The 12,468-nt window shown below is 47.2% G+C and overlaps 24 non-coding genes and 17 pseudogenes across 24 annotated transcripts; all 41 read right to left on the minus strand.

The window, feature by feature from the left end:
• Window positions 1–390: 390 nt before the first annotated feature.
• LOC138457146 (5S ribosomal RNA) lies at window positions 391–499 on the minus strand (annotated as a pseudogene).
• A 106-nt stretch (window positions 500–605) lies between these two features.
• On the minus strand, window positions 606–724 carry LOC138455545 (5S ribosomal RNA; annotated as a pseudogene).
• A 106-nt stretch (window positions 725–830) lies between these two features.
• Window positions 831–949, minus strand: LOC138454378 (5S ribosomal RNA). Its single transcript, XR_011261058.1, has one exon. It is a non-coding gene; the product is annotated as a 5S ribosomal RNA (ribosomal RNA).
• A 106-nt stretch (window positions 950–1,055) lies between these two features.
• Window positions 1,056–1,164, minus strand: LOC138459188 (5S ribosomal RNA; annotated as a pseudogene).
• A 463-nt stretch (window positions 1,165–1,627) lies between these two features.
• On the minus strand, window positions 1,628–1,736 carry LOC138457706 (5S ribosomal RNA; annotated as a pseudogene).
• Window positions 1,737–1,843: 107 nt separating this feature from the next.
• On the minus strand, window positions 1,844–1,962 carry LOC138461694 (5S ribosomal RNA). Its single transcript, XR_011264300.1, has one exon. It is a non-coding gene; the product is annotated as a 5S ribosomal RNA (ribosomal RNA).
• Window positions 1,963–2,068: 106 nt separating this feature from the next.
• On the minus strand, window positions 2,069–2,187 carry LOC138455997 (5S ribosomal RNA). Its single transcript, XR_011262054.1, has one exon. It is a non-coding gene; the product is annotated as a 5S ribosomal RNA (ribosomal RNA).
• Window positions 2,188–2,293: 106 nt separating this feature from the next.
• On the minus strand, window positions 2,294–2,412 carry LOC138463321 (5S ribosomal RNA). Its single transcript, XR_011265908.1, has one exon. It is a non-coding gene; the product is annotated as a 5S ribosomal RNA (ribosomal RNA).
• Window positions 2,413–2,518: 106 nt separating this feature from the next.
• On the minus strand, window positions 2,519–2,637 carry LOC138457798 (5S ribosomal RNA; annotated as a pseudogene).
• A 463-nt stretch (window positions 2,638–3,100) lies between these two features.
• On the minus strand, window positions 3,101–3,209 carry LOC138458670 (5S ribosomal RNA; annotated as a pseudogene).
• A 106-nt stretch (window positions 3,210–3,315) lies between these two features.
• Window positions 3,316–3,434, minus strand: LOC138461904 (5S ribosomal RNA). Its single transcript, XR_011264510.1, has one exon. It is a non-coding gene; the product is annotated as a 5S ribosomal RNA (ribosomal RNA).
• A 106-nt stretch (window positions 3,435–3,540) lies between these two features.
• LOC138464902 (5S ribosomal RNA) lies at window positions 3,541–3,659 on the minus strand. Its single transcript, XR_011267479.1, has one exon. It is a non-coding gene; the product is annotated as a 5S ribosomal RNA (ribosomal RNA).
• A 106-nt stretch (window positions 3,660–3,765) lies between these two features.
• Window positions 3,766–3,884, minus strand: LOC138461515 (5S ribosomal RNA). The gene has a single exon (XR_011264129.1). It is a non-coding gene; the product is annotated as a 5S ribosomal RNA (ribosomal RNA).
• Window positions 3,885–4,347: 463 nt separating this feature from the next.
• LOC138457147 (5S ribosomal RNA) lies at window positions 4,348–4,456 on the minus strand (annotated as a pseudogene).
• Window positions 4,457–4,562: 106 nt separating this feature from the next.
• On the minus strand, window positions 4,563–4,674 carry LOC138459867 (5S ribosomal RNA; annotated as a pseudogene).
• Window positions 4,675–4,773: 99 nt separating this feature from the next.
• On the minus strand, window positions 4,774–4,892 carry LOC138455210 (5S ribosomal RNA). Its single transcript, XR_011261851.1, has one exon. It is a non-coding gene; the product is annotated as a 5S ribosomal RNA (ribosomal RNA).
• Window positions 4,893–4,998: 106 nt separating this feature from the next.
• Window positions 4,999–5,117, minus strand: LOC138454242 (5S ribosomal RNA). Its single transcript, XR_011260928.1, has one exon. It is a non-coding gene; the product is annotated as a 5S ribosomal RNA (ribosomal RNA).
• A 106-nt stretch (window positions 5,118–5,223) lies between these two features.
• LOC138463661 (5S ribosomal RNA) lies at window positions 5,224–5,342 on the minus strand. Its single transcript, XR_011266248.1, has one exon. It is a non-coding gene; the product is annotated as a 5S ribosomal RNA (ribosomal RNA).
• A 463-nt stretch (window positions 5,343–5,805) lies between these two features.
• On the minus strand, window positions 5,806–5,914 carry LOC138458672 (5S ribosomal RNA; annotated as a pseudogene).
• Window positions 5,915–6,020: 106 nt separating this feature from the next.
• LOC138465274 (5S ribosomal RNA) lies at window positions 6,021–6,139 on the minus strand. The gene has a single exon (XR_011267847.1). It is a non-coding gene; the product is annotated as a 5S ribosomal RNA (ribosomal RNA).
• A 106-nt stretch (window positions 6,140–6,245) lies between these two features.
• LOC138464903 (5S ribosomal RNA) lies at window positions 6,246–6,364 on the minus strand. Its single transcript, XR_011267480.1, has one exon. It is a non-coding gene; the product is annotated as a 5S ribosomal RNA (ribosomal RNA).
• A 106-nt stretch (window positions 6,365–6,470) lies between these two features.
• LOC138455781 (5S ribosomal RNA) lies at window positions 6,471–6,589 on the minus strand (annotated as a pseudogene).
• Window positions 6,590–6,695: 106 nt separating this feature from the next.
• Window positions 6,696–6,814, minus strand: LOC138463782 (5S ribosomal RNA). Its single transcript, XR_011266367.1, has one exon. It is a non-coding gene; the product is annotated as a 5S ribosomal RNA (ribosomal RNA).
• A 106-nt stretch (window positions 6,815–6,920) lies between these two features.
• Window positions 6,921–7,039, minus strand: LOC138463662 (5S ribosomal RNA). The gene has a single exon (XR_011266249.1). It is a non-coding gene; the product is annotated as a 5S ribosomal RNA (ribosomal RNA).
• A 463-nt stretch (window positions 7,040–7,502) lies between these two features.
• LOC138459543 (5S ribosomal RNA) lies at window positions 7,503–7,611 on the minus strand (annotated as a pseudogene).
• A 106-nt stretch (window positions 7,612–7,717) lies between these two features.
• On the minus strand, window positions 7,718–7,836 carry LOC138462196 (5S ribosomal RNA). Its single transcript, XR_011264800.1, has one exon. It is a non-coding gene; the product is annotated as a 5S ribosomal RNA (ribosomal RNA).
• Window positions 7,837–7,942: 106 nt separating this feature from the next.
• Window positions 7,943–8,061, minus strand: LOC138463090 (5S ribosomal RNA). The gene has a single exon (XR_011265677.1). It is a non-coding gene; the product is annotated as a 5S ribosomal RNA (ribosomal RNA).
• A 106-nt stretch (window positions 8,062–8,167) lies between these two features.
• LOC138458414 (5S ribosomal RNA) lies at window positions 8,168–8,286 on the minus strand. Its single transcript, XR_011262412.1, has one exon. It is a non-coding gene; the product is annotated as a 5S ribosomal RNA (ribosomal RNA).
• Window positions 8,287–8,749: 463 nt separating this feature from the next.
• Window positions 8,750–8,858, minus strand: LOC138457149 (5S ribosomal RNA; annotated as a pseudogene).
• Window positions 8,859–8,964: 106 nt separating this feature from the next.
• Window positions 8,965–9,083, minus strand: LOC138463044 (5S ribosomal RNA). The gene has a single exon (XR_011265631.1). It is a non-coding gene; the product is annotated as a 5S ribosomal RNA (ribosomal RNA).
• A 106-nt stretch (window positions 9,084–9,189) lies between these two features.
• Window positions 9,190–9,308, minus strand: LOC138461516 (5S ribosomal RNA). Its single transcript, XR_011264130.1, has one exon. It is a non-coding gene; the product is annotated as a 5S ribosomal RNA (ribosomal RNA).
• A 463-nt stretch (window positions 9,309–9,771) lies between these two features.
• LOC138457150 (5S ribosomal RNA) lies at window positions 9,772–9,880 on the minus strand (annotated as a pseudogene).
• A 106-nt stretch (window positions 9,881–9,986) lies between these two features.
• On the minus strand, window positions 9,987–10,105 carry LOC138455547 (5S ribosomal RNA; annotated as a pseudogene).
• A 106-nt stretch (window positions 10,106–10,211) lies between these two features.
• Window positions 10,212–10,330, minus strand: LOC138454239 (5S ribosomal RNA). The gene has a single exon (XR_011260925.1). It is a non-coding gene; the product is annotated as a 5S ribosomal RNA (ribosomal RNA).
• Window positions 10,331–10,436: 106 nt separating this feature from the next.
• Window positions 10,437–10,545, minus strand: LOC138459189 (5S ribosomal RNA; annotated as a pseudogene).
• Window positions 10,546–11,009: 464 nt separating this feature from the next.
• On the minus strand, window positions 11,010–11,118 carry LOC138457151 (5S ribosomal RNA; annotated as a pseudogene).
• Window positions 11,119–11,223: 105 nt separating this feature from the next.
• Window positions 11,224–11,342, minus strand: LOC138463276 (5S ribosomal RNA). The gene has a single exon (XR_011265863.1). It is a non-coding gene; the product is annotated as a 5S ribosomal RNA (ribosomal RNA).
• Window positions 11,343–11,448: 106 nt separating this feature from the next.
• Window positions 11,449–11,567, minus strand: LOC138463056 (5S ribosomal RNA). Its single transcript, XR_011265643.1, has one exon. It is a non-coding gene; the product is annotated as a 5S ribosomal RNA (ribosomal RNA).
• A 106-nt stretch (window positions 11,568–11,673) lies between these two features.
• Window positions 11,674–11,792, minus strand: LOC138457480 (5S ribosomal RNA; annotated as a pseudogene).
• A 106-nt stretch (window positions 11,793–11,898) lies between these two features.
• LOC138462557 (5S ribosomal RNA) lies at window positions 11,899–12,017 on the minus strand. The gene has a single exon (XR_011265153.1). It is a non-coding gene; the product is annotated as a 5S ribosomal RNA (ribosomal RNA).
• Window positions 12,018–12,123: 106 nt separating this feature from the next.
• On the minus strand, window positions 12,124–12,242 carry LOC138464636 (5S ribosomal RNA). The gene has a single exon (XR_011267214.1). It is a non-coding gene; the product is annotated as a 5S ribosomal RNA (ribosomal RNA).
• Window positions 12,243–12,468: the final 226 nt, after the last annotated feature.

Here is a 12,468-nt window from a genome sequence, read left to right on the forward strand (position 1 = left end):
GATACCACGCTCATCGCTCGATCAGGCTCGATCAGGCGAGATATATAAGACTGGTGGGCCCATTCAGGACTCCTATGTCTGGTAGGATAACTTTAATTCATCCATCCTGTGTCTGTTGCAGGGAGGTGGAGAGAACAATCAACACAGTAATGGTTTTCTTTCATGCCTCTTGAAGGACTCAATATTCTCTGTACTGCATTACATGTGAAAGTCGATTTATTACCCATGAACACACTACCTGTATGCTAATTCTATGTAAAAAGGTAGCTCCAGCCCTCATGATGTTGTCCAACATTTCCGCTATAAAACGGGATACAATTATTTTGGAAACATACCAAATTTGAAAAATAATTGAGAAGTTGCGCAATTACTAATCATGGAGCACAAAAAAGCCTACAGCACCTGGTATTCCCAGGCAGTCTCCCATCCAGGTACTAACTAGGCCCGACCCTGCTTAGCTTCCGAGATCGGGCGCATTCAGTGTGGTGTGGCCGTAGGCTCTGGGCCTAGTGAGTTTTGTACTTTTAAGCATCTAGTCGGCTAGACCTTGCAGTTTTGAAAGGCAATTGTGAAATGGCTCACTTCCTGAACTTGGAGTACAAAAAAGCCTACAGCACCTGGTATTCCCAGGCGGTCTCCCATCCAGGTACTAACGAGGCCCGACACTGCTTAGCTTCCGAGATCAGACGAGATGGGGCACATTCAGTGTGGTGTGGCCGCAGGCTCTGGGCCTTGTGAGTTTTGTACTTTTAAGCATCTAGTCAGCTAGACCTTGCAGTTTTGAAAGGCAATTGAGAAATGGCTCACTTCCTGAACTTGGAGCACAAAAAAGCCTACAGCACCTGGTATTCTCAGGCGGTCTCCCATCCAGGTACTAACGAGGCCCGACACTGCTTAGCTTCCGAGATCAGACGAGATCAGGCGCATTCAGTGTGGTGTGGCCGTAGGCTCTGGGCCTTGTGAGTTTTGTACTTTTAAGCATCTAGTCGGCTAGACCTTGCAGTTTTAAAAGGCAATTGAGAAAGGGCTCACTTCCTGAACTTGGAGCACAAAAAAGCCTACAGCACCTGGTATTCCCAGGCGGTCTCCCATCCAGGTACTAACTAGGCCTGACACTGCTTAACTTCCAAGATCAGACGCATTCAGTGTGGTGTGGCCGTAGGCTCTAGGAATGCTAAGAATATTACTCTTATGCATTTGCATTTAGTAAGCTAAGCCATGCAGCCACTTGCAACATGATACCACGCTCATCGCTCGATCAGGCTCGATCAGGCGAGATATATAAGACTGGTGGGCCCATTCAGGACTCCTATGTCTGGTAGGATAACTTTAATTCATCCATCCTGTGTCTGTTGCAGGGAGGTGGAGAGAACAATCAACACAATAATGGTTTTCTTTCATGCCTCTTGAAGGACTCAATATTCTCTGTACTGCATTACATGTGAAAGTCGATTTATTACCCATGAACACACTACCTGTATGCTAATTCTATGTAAAAAGGTAGCTCCAGCCCTCATGATGTTGTCCAACATTTCCGCTATAAAACGGGATACAATTATTTTGGAAACATACCAAATTTGAAAAATAATTGAGAAGTTGCGCAATTACTAATCATGGAGCACAAAAAAGCCTACAGCACCTGGTATTCCCAGGCAGTCTCCCATCCAGGTACTAACTAGGCCCGACCCTGTTTAGCTTCCGAGATCGGGCGCATTCAGTGTGGTGTGGCCGTAGGCTCTGGGCCTAGAGAGTTTTGTACTTTTAAGCATCTAGTCGGCTAGACCTTGCAGTTTTGAAAGGCAATTGTGAAATAGGCTCACTTCCTGAACTTGGAGCACAAAAAAGCCTACAGCACCTGGTATTCCCAGGCGGTCTCCCATCCAGGTACTAACGAGGCCCTACACTGCTTAGCTTCCGAGATCAGACGAGATCGGGCGCATTCAGTGTGGTGTGGCCGTAGGCTCTGGGCCTTGTGAGTTTTGTACTTTTAAGCATCTAGTCGGCTAGACCTTGCAGTTTTGAAAGGCAATTGAGAAATGGCTCACTTCCTGAACTTGGAGTACAAAAAAGCCTACAGCACCTGGTATTCCCAGGCGGTCTCCCATCCAGGTACTAACTAGGCCCGACACTGCTTAGCTTCTGAGATCAGACGAGATCAGGCGCATTCAGTGTGGTGTGGCCGTAGGCTCTGGGCCTAGTGAGTTTTGTACTTTTAAGCATCTAGTCGGCTAGACCTTGCAGTTTTGAAAGGCAATTGTGAAATGGCTCACTTCCTGAACTTGGAGCACAAAAAAGCCTACAGCACCTGGTATTCCCAGGTGGTCTCCCATCCAGGTACTAACTAGGCCTGACACTGCTTAGCTTCTGAGATCAGACGAGATCAGGCGCATTCAGTGTGGTGTGGCCGTAGGCTCTGGGCCTAGTGAGTTTTGTACTTTTAAGCATCTAGTCGGCTAGACCTTGCAGTTTTAAAAGGCAATTGAGAAAGGCCTCACTTCCTGAACTTGGAGCACAAAAAAGCCTACAGCACCTGGTATTCCCAGGCCTTCTCCCATCCAGGTATTAACTAGGCCTGACACTGCTTAACTTCCTAGATCAGACGAGATCGGGTGCATTCAGTGTGGTGTGGCCGTAGGCTCTAGGAATGCTAAGAATATTACTCTTATGCATTTGCATTTAGTAAGCTAAGCCATGCAGCCACTTGCAACATGATACCACGCTCATCGCTCGATCAGGCTCGATCAGGCGAGATATATAAGACTGGTGGGCCCATTCAGGACTCCTATGTCTGGTAGGATAACTTTAATTCATCCATCCTGTGTCTGTTGCAGGGAGGTGGAGAGAACAATCAACACAATAATGGTTTTCTTTCATGCCTCTTGAAGGACTCAATATTCTCTGTACTGCATTACATGTGAAAGTCGATTTATTACCCATGAACACACTACCTGTATGCTAATTCTATGTAAAAAGGTAGCTCCAGCCCTCATGATGTTGTCCAACATTTCCGCTATAAAACGGGATACAATTATTTTGGAAACATACCAAATTTGAAAAATAATTGAGAAGTTGCGCAATTACTAATCATGGAGCACAAAAAAGCCTACAGCACCTGGTATTCCCAGGCAGTCTCCCATCCAGGTACTAACGAGGCCCTACACTGCTTAGCTTCCGAGATCAGACGCATTCAGTGTGGTGTGGCCGTAGGCTCTGGGCCTTGTGAGTTTTGTACTTTTAAGCATCTAGTCGGCTAGACCTTGCAGTTTTGAAAGGCAATTGTGAAATGGCTCACTTCCTGAACTTGGAGCACAAAAAAGCCTACAGCACCGGGTATTCCCAGGCGGTCTCCCATCCAGGTACTAACAAGGCCCGACACTGCTTAGCTTCCGAGATCAGACGAGATCGGGCGCATTCAGTGTGGTGTGGCCGTAGGCTCTGGGCCTTGTGAGTTTTGTACTTTTAAGCATCTAGTCGGCTAGACCTTGCAGTTTTGAAAGGCAATTGAGAAATGGCTCACTTCCTGAACTTGGAGTACAAAAAAGCCTACAGCACCTGGTATTCCCAGGCGGTCTCCCATCCAGGTACTAACTAGGCCCGACACTGCTTAGCTTCTGAGATCAGACGAGATCAGGCGCATTCAGTGTGGTGTGGCCTTAGGCTCTGGGCCTAGTGAGTTTTGTACTTTTAAGCATCTAGTCGGCTAGACCTTGCAGTTTTAAAAGGCAATTGAGAAAGGGCTCACTTCCTGAACTTGGAGCACAAAAAAGCCTACAGCACCTGGTATTCCCAGGCGGTCTCCCATCCAGGTACTAACTAGGCCTGACACTGCTTAACTTCCGAGATCAGACGAGATCGGGTGCATTCAGTGTGGTGTGGCCGTAGGCTCTAGGAATGCTAAGAATATTACTCTTATGCATTTGCATTTAGTAAGCTAAGCCATGCAGCCACTTGCAACATGATACCACGCTCATCGCTCGATCAGGCTCGATCAGGCGAGATATATAAGACTGGTGGGCCCATTCAGGACTCCTATGTCTGGTAGGATAACTTTAATTCATCCATCCTGTGTCTGTTGCAGGGAGGTGGAGAGAACAATCACCACAATAATGGGTTTCTTTCATGCCTCTTGAAGGACTCAATATTCTCTGTACTGCATTACATGTGAAAGTCGATTTATTACCCATGAACACACTACCTGTATGCTAATTCTATGTAAAAAGGTAGCTCCAGCCCTCATGATGTTGTCCAACATTTCCGCTATAAAACGGGATACAATTATTTTGGAAACATACCAAATTTGAAAAATAATTGAGAAGTTGCGCAATTACTAATCATGGAGCACAAAAAAGCCTACAGCACCTGGTATTCCCAGGCAGTCTCCCATCCAGGTACTAACTAGGCCCGACCCTGCTTAGCTTCCGAGATCGGGCGCATTCAGTGTGGTGTGGCCGTAGGCTCTGGGCCTAGTGAGTTTTGTACTTTTAAGCATCTAGTCGGCTAGACCTTGCAGTTTTGAAAGGCAATTGTGAAATGGCTCACTTCCTGAACTTGGAGTACAAAAAAGCCTACAGCACCTGGTATTCCCAGGTGGTCTCCCATCCAGGTACTAACTAGGCCCGACACTGCTTAGCTTCCGAGATCAGACGAGATCGGGTGTGGCCGTAGGCTCTGGGCCTAGTGAGTTTTGTACTTTTAAGCATCTAGTCAGCTAGACCTTGCAGTTTTGAAAGGCAATTGAGAAATGGCTCACTTCCTGAACTTGGAGCACAAAAAAGCCTACAGCACCTGGTATTCCCAGGCGGTCTCCCATCCAGGTACTAACGAGGCCCGACACTGCTTAGCTTCCGAGATCAGACGAGATGGGGCGCATTCAGTGTGGTGTGGCCGCAGGCTCTGGGCCTTGTGAGTTTTGTACTTTTAAGCATCTAGTCAGCTAGACCTTGCAGTTTTGAAAGGCAATTGAGAAATGGCTCACTTCCTGAACTTGGAGCACAAAAAAGCCTACAGCACCTGGTATTCCCAGGCGGTCTCCCATCCAGGTACTAACGAGGCCCGACACTGCTTAGCTTCCGAGATCAGACGAAATCAGGCGCATTCAGTGTGGTGTGGCCGTAGGCTCTGGGCCTTGTGAGTTTTGTACTTTTAAGCATCTAGTCGGCTAGACCTTGCAGTTTTAAAAGGCAATTGAGAAAGGGCTCACTTCCTGAACTTGGAGCACAAAAAAGCCTACAGCACCTGGTATTCCCAGGCGGTCTCCCATCCAGGTACTAACTAGGCCTGACACTGCTTAACTTCCAAGATCAGACGAGATCGGGTGCATTCAGTGTGGTGTGGCCGTAGGCTCTAGGAATGCTAAGAATATTACTCTTATGCATTTGCATTTAGTAAGCTAAGCCATGCAGCCACTTGCAACATGATACCACGCTCATCGCTCGATCAGGCTCGATCAGGCGAGATATATAAGACTGGTGGGCCCATTCAGGACTCCTATGTCTGGTAGGATAACTTTAATTCATCCATCCTGTGTCTGTTGCAGGGAGGTGGAGAGAACAATCAACACAATAATGGGTTTCTTTCATGCCTCTTGAAGGACTCAATATTCTCTGTACTGCATTACATGTGAAAGTCGATTTATTACCCATGAACACACTACCTGTATGCTAATTCTATGTAAAAAGGTAGCTCCAGCCCTCATGATGTTGTCCAACATTTCCGCTATAAAACGGGATACAATTATTTTGGAAACATACCAAATTTGAAAAATAATTGAGAAGTTGCGCAATTACTAATCATGGAGCACAAAAAAGCCTACAGCACCTGGTATTCCCAGGCAGTCTCCCATCCAGGTACTAACGAGGCCCTACACTGCTTAGCTTCCGAGATCAGACGCATTCAGTGTGGTGTGGCCGTAGGCTCTGGGCCTTGTGAGTTTTGTACTTTTAAGCATCTAGTCGGCTAGACCTTGCAGTTTTGAAAGGCAATTGTGAAATGGCTCACTTCCTGAACTTGGAGCACAAAAAAGCCTACAGCACCGGGTATTCCCAGGCGGTCTCCCATCCAGGTACTAACAAGGCCTGACACTGCTTAGCTTCCGAGATCAGACGAGATCGGGCGCATTCAGTGTGGTGTGGCCGTAGGCTCTGGGCCTTGTGAGTTTTGTACTTTTAAGCATCTAGTCGGCTAGACCTTGCAGTTTTGAAAGGCAATTGAGAAATGGCTCACTTCCTGAACTTGGAGTACAAAAAAGCCTACAGCACCTGGTATTCCCAGGCGGTCTCCCATCCAGGTACTAACTAGGCCCGACACTGCTTAGCTTCTGAGATCAGACGAGATCAGGCGCATTCAGTGTGGTGTGGCCTTAGGCTCTGGGCCTAGTGAGTTTTGTACTTTTAAGCATCTAGTCGGCTAGACCTTGCAGTTTTAAAAGGCAATTGAGAAAGGGCTCACTTCCTGAACTTGGAGCACAAAAAAGCCTACAGCACCTGGTATTCCCAGGCGGTCTCCCATCCAGGTACTAACGAGGCCCGACATTGCTTAGCTTCCGAGATCAGACGAGATGGGGCGCATTCAGTGTGGTGTGGCCGCAGGCTCTGGGCCTTGTGAGTTTTGTACTTTTAAGCATCTAGTCAGCTAGACCTTGCAGTTTTGAAAGGCAATTGAGAAATGGCTCACTTCCTGAACTTGGAGCACAAAAAAGCCTACAGCACCTGGTATTCCCAGGCGGTCTCCCATCCAGGTACTAACGAGGCCCGACACTGCTTAGCTTCCGAGATCAGACGAGATCAGGCGCATTCAGTGTGGTGTGGCCGTAGGCTCTGGGCCTTGTGAGTTTTGTACTTTTAAGCATCTGGTCGGCTAGACCTTGCAGTTTTAAAAGGCAATTGAGAAAGGGCTCACTTCCTGAACTTGGAGCACAAAAAAGCCTACAGCACCTGGTATTCCCAGGCGGTCTCCCATCCAGGTACTAACTAGGCCTGACACTGCTTAACTTCCAAGATCAGACGAGATCGGGTGCATTCAGTGTGGTGTGGCCGTAGGCTCTAGGAATGCTAAGAATATTACTCTTATGCATTTGCATTTAGTAAGCTAAGCCATGCAGCCACTTGCAACATGATACCACGCTCATCGCTCGATCAGGCTCGATCAGACGAGATATATAAGACTGGTGGGCCCATTCAGGACTCCTATGTCTGGTAGGATAACTTTAATTCATCCATCCTGTGTCTGTTGCAGGGAGGTGGAGAGAACAATCAACACAATAATGGGTTTCTTTCATGCCTCTTGAAGGACTCAATATTCTCTGTACTGCATTACATGTGAAAGTCGATTTATTACCCATGAACACACTACCTGTATGCTAATTCTATGTAAAAAGGTAGCTCCAGCCCTCATGATGTTGTCCAACATTTCCGCTATAAAACGGGATACAATTATTTTGGAAACATACCAAATTTGAAAAATAATTGAGAAGTTGCGCAATTACTAATCATGGAGCACAAAGAAGCCTACAGCACCTGGTATTCCCAGGCAGTCTCCCATCCAGGTACTAACTAGGCCTGACCCTGCTCAGCTTCCGAGATCGGGCGCATTCAGTGTGGTGTGGCCGTAGGCTCTGGGCCTATTGAGTTTTGTACTTTTAAGCATCTAGTCGGCTAGACCTTGCAGTTTTGAAAGGGAATTGTGAAATGGCTCACTTCCTGAACTTGGAGCACAAAAAAGCCTACAGCACCTGGTATTCCCAGGCGGTCTCCCATCCAGGTACTAACGAGGCCCGACACTGCTTAGCTTCCGAGATCAGACGAGATCGGGCGCATTCAGTGTGGTGTGGCCGTAGGCTCTGGGCCTTGTGAGTTTTGTACTTTTAAGCATCTAGTCGGCTAGACCTTGCAGTTTTGAAAGGCAATTGAGAAATGGCTCACTTCCTGAACTTGGAGTACAAAAAAGCCTACAGCACCTGGTATTCCCAGGCGGTCTCCCATCCAGGTACTAACTAGGCCCGACATTGCTTAGCTTCTGAGATCAGACGAGATCAGGCGCATTCAGTGTGGTGTGGCCGTAGGCTCTGGGCCTAGTGAGTTTTGTACTTTTAAGCATCTAGTCGGCTAGACCTTGCAGTTTTGAAAGGCAATTGAGAAAGGGCTCACTTCCTGAACTTGGAGCACAAAAAAGCCTACAGCACCTGGTATTCCCAGGCGGTCTCCCATCCAGGTACTAACTAGGCCTAACACTGCTTAACTTCCGAGATCAGACGAGATCGGGTGCATTCAGTGTGGTGTGGCCGTAGGCTCTAGGAATGCTAAGAATATTACTCTTATGCATTTGCATTTAGTAAGCTAAGCCATGCAGCCACTTGCAACATGATACCACGCTCATCGCTCGATCAGGCTCGATCAGGCGAGATATATAAGACTGGTGGGCCCATTCTGGACTCCTATGTCTGGTAGGATAACTTTAATTCATCCATCCTGTGTCTGTTGCAGGGAGGTGGAGAGAACAATCAACACAGTAATGGTTTTCTTTCATGCCTCTTGAAGGACTCAATATTCTCTGTACTGCATTACATGTGAAAGTCGATTTATTACCCATGAACACACTACCTGTATGCTAATTCTATGTAAAAAGGTAGCTCCAGCCCTCATGATGTTGTCCAACATTTCCGCTATAAAACGGGATACAATTATTTTGGAAACATACCAAATTTGAAAAATAATTGAGAAGTTGCGCAATTACTAATCATGGAGCACAAAAAAGCCTACAGCACCTGGTATTCCCAGGCAGTCTCCCATCCAGGTACTAACTAGGCCCGACCCTGCTTAGCTTCCGAGATCGGGCGCATTCAGTGTGGTGTGGCCGTAGGCTCTGGGACTAGTGAGTTTTGTACTTTTAAGCATCTAGTCGGCTAGACCTTGCAGTTTTGAAAGGCAATTGTGAAATGGCTCACTTCCTGAACTTGGAGCACAAAAAAGCCTACAGCACCTGGTATTCCCAGGTGGTCTCCCATCCAGGTACTAACTAGGCCCGACACTGCTTAGCTTCTGAGATCAGACGAGATCAGGCGCATTCAGTGTGGTGTGGCCGTAGGCTCTGGGCCTAGTGAGTTTTGTACTTTTAAGCATCTAGTCGGCTAGACCTTGCAGTTTTAAAAGGCAATTGAGAAAGGGCTCACTTCCTGAACTTGGAGCACAAAAAAGCCTACAGCACCTGGTATTCCCAGGCGGTCTCCCATCCAGGTACTAACTAGGCCTGACACTGCTTAACTTCCGAGATCAGACGAGATCGGGTGCATTCAGTGTGGTGTGGCCGTAGGCTCTAGGAATGCTAAGAATATTACTCTTATGCATTTGCATTTAGTAAGCTAAGCCATGCAGCCACTTGCAACATGATACCACGCTCATCGCTCGATCAGGCTCGATCAGGCGAGATATATAAGACTGGTGGGCCCATTCAGGACTCCTATGTCTGGTAGGATAACTTTAATTCATCCATCCTGTGTCTGTTGCAGGGAGGTGGAGAGAACAATCAACACAGTAATGGTTTTCTTTCATGCCTCTTGAAGGACTCAATATTCTCTGTACTGCATTACATGTGAAAGTCGATTTATTACCCATGAACACACTACCTGTATGCTAATTCTATGTAAAAAGGTAGCTCCAGCCCTCATGATGTTGTCCAACATTTCCGCTATAAAACGGGATACAATTATTTTGGAAACATACCAAATTTGAAAAATAATTGAGAAGTTGCGCAATTACTAATCATGGAGCACAAAAAAGCCTACAGCACCTGGTATTCCCAGGCAGTCTCCCATCCAGGTACTAACTAGGCCCGACCCTGCTTAGCTTCCGAGATCGGGCGCATTCAGTGTGGTGTGGCCGTAGGCTCTGGGCCTAGTGAGTTTTGTACTTTTAAGCATCTAGTCGGCTAGACCTTGCAGTTTTGAAAGGCAATTGTGAAATGGCTCACTTCCTGAACTTGGAGTACAAAAAAGCCTACAGCACCTGGTATTCCCAGGCGGTCTCCCATCCAGGTACTAACGAGGCCCGACACTGCTTAGCTTCCGAGATCAGACGAGATGGGGCACATTCAGTGTGGTGTGGCCGCAGGCTCTGGGCCTTGTGAGTTTTGTACTTTTAAGCATCTAGTCAGCTAGACCTTGCAGTTTTGAAAGGCAATTGAGAAATGGCTCACTTCCTGAACTTGGAGCACAAAAAAGCCTACAGCACCTGGTATTCTCAGGTGGTCTCCCATCCAGGTACTAACGAGGCCCGACACTGCTTAGCTTCCGAGATCAGACGAGATCAGGCGCATTCAGTGTGGTGTGGCCGTAGGCTCTGGGCCTTGTGAGTTTTGTACTTTTAAGCATCTAGTCGGCTAGACCTTGCAGTTTTAAAAGGCAATTGAGAAAGGGCTCACTTCCTGAACTTGGAGCACAAAAAAGCCTACAGCACCTGGTATTCCCAGGCGGTCTCCCATCCAGGTACTAACTAGGCCTGACACTGCTTAACTTCCAAGATCAGACGCATTCAGTGTGGTGTGGCCGTAGGCTCTAGGAATGCTAAGAATATTACTCTTATGCATTTGCATTTAGTAAGCTAAGCCATGCAGCCACTTGCAACATGATACCACGCTCATCGCTCGATCAGGCTCGATCAGGCGAGATATATAAGACTGGTGGGCCCATTCAGGACTCCTATGTCTGGTAGGATAACTTTAATTCATCCATCCTGTGTCTGTTGCAGGGAGGTGGAGAGAACAATCAACACAATAATGGTTTTCTTTCATGCCTCTTGAAGGACTCAATATTCTCTGTACTGCATTACATGTGAAAGTCGATTTATTACCCATGAACACACTACCTGTATGCTAATTCTATGTAAAAAGGTAGCTCCAGCCCTCATGATGTTGTCCAACATTTCCGCTATAAAACGGGATACAATTATTTTGGAAACATACCAAATTTGAAAAATAATTGAGAAGTTGCGCAATTACTAATCATGGAGCACAAAAAAAGCCTACAGCACCTGGTATTCCCAGGCAGTCTCCCATCCAGGTACTAACTAGGCCCGACCCTGCTTAGCTTCCGAGATCGGGCGCATTCAGTGTGGTGTGGCCGTAGGCTCTGGGCCTAGTGAGTTTGTACTTTTAAGCATCTAGTCGGCTAGACCTTGCAGTTTTGAAAGGCAATTGTGAAATGGCTCACTTCCTGAACTTGGAGCACAAAAAAGCCTACAGCACCTGGTATTCCCAGGTGGTCTCCCATCCAGGTACTAACTAGGCCCGACACTGCTTAGCTTCCGAGATCAGACGAGATCGGGCGCATTCAGTGTGGTGTGGCGGTAGGCTCTGGGCCTAGTGAGTTTTGTACTTTTAAGCATCTAGTCGGCTAGACCTTGCAGTTTTGAAAGGCAATTGTGAAATGGCTCACTTCCTGAACTTGGAGCACAAAAAAGCCTACAGCACCTGGTATTCCCAGGTGGTCTCCCATCCAGGTACTAACTAGGCCCGACACTGCTTAGCTTCTGAGATCAGACGAGATCAGGCGCATTCAGTGTGGTGTGGCCGTAGGCTCTGGGCCTAGTGAGTTTTGTACTTTTAAGCATCTAGTCAGCTAGACCTTGCAGTTTTGAAAGGCAATTGAGAAATGGCTCACTTCCTGAACTTGGAGCACAAAAAAGCCTACAGCACCTGGTATTCCCAGGCGGTCTCCCATCCAGGTACTAACGAGGCCCGACACTGCTTAGTTTCCGAGATCAGACGAGATGGGGCACATTCAGTGTGGTGTGGCATCAGGCTCTGGGCCTTGTGAGTTTTGTACTTTTAAGCATCTAGTCAGCTAGACCTTGCAGTTTTGAAAGGCAATTGAGAAATGGCTCACTTCCTGAACTTGGAGCACAAAAAAGCCTACAGCACCTGGTATTCCCAGGCGGTCTCCCATCCAGGTACTAACGAGGCCCGACACTGCTTAGCTTCTGAGATCAGACGAGATCAGGCGCATTCAGTGTGGTGTGGCCGTAGGCTCTGGGCCTTGTGAGTTTTGTACTTTTAAGCATCTAGTCGGCTAGACCTTGCAGTTTTAAAAGGCAATTGAGAAAGGGCTCACTTCCTGAACTTGGAGCACAAAAAAGCCTACAGCACCTGGTATTCCCAGGCGGTCTCCCATCCAGGTACTAACTAGGCCTGACACTGCTTAACTTCCGAGATCAGACAAGATCGGGTGCATTCAGTGTGGTGTGGCCGTAGGCTCTAGGAATGCTAAGAATATTACTCTTATGCATTTGCATTTAGTAAGCTAAGCCATGCAGCCACTTGCAACATGATACCACGCTCATCGCTCGATCAGGCGAGATATATAAGACTGGTGGGCCCATTCAGGACTCCTATGTCTGGTAGGATAACTTTAATTCATCCATCCTGTGTCTGTTGCAGGGAGGTGGAGAGAACAATCAACACAATAATGGGTTTCTTTCA

This window comes from Ambystoma mexicanum, chromosome 4p (genome assembly GCF_040938575.1).
Source record: "Ambystoma mexicanum isolate Mex_15411 chromosome 4p, UKY_AmexF1_1, whole genome shotgun sequence".
NCBI classification, from domain to species: Eukaryota; Metazoa; Chordata; class Amphibia; order Caudata; family Ambystomatidae; genus Ambystoma; species Ambystoma mexicanum.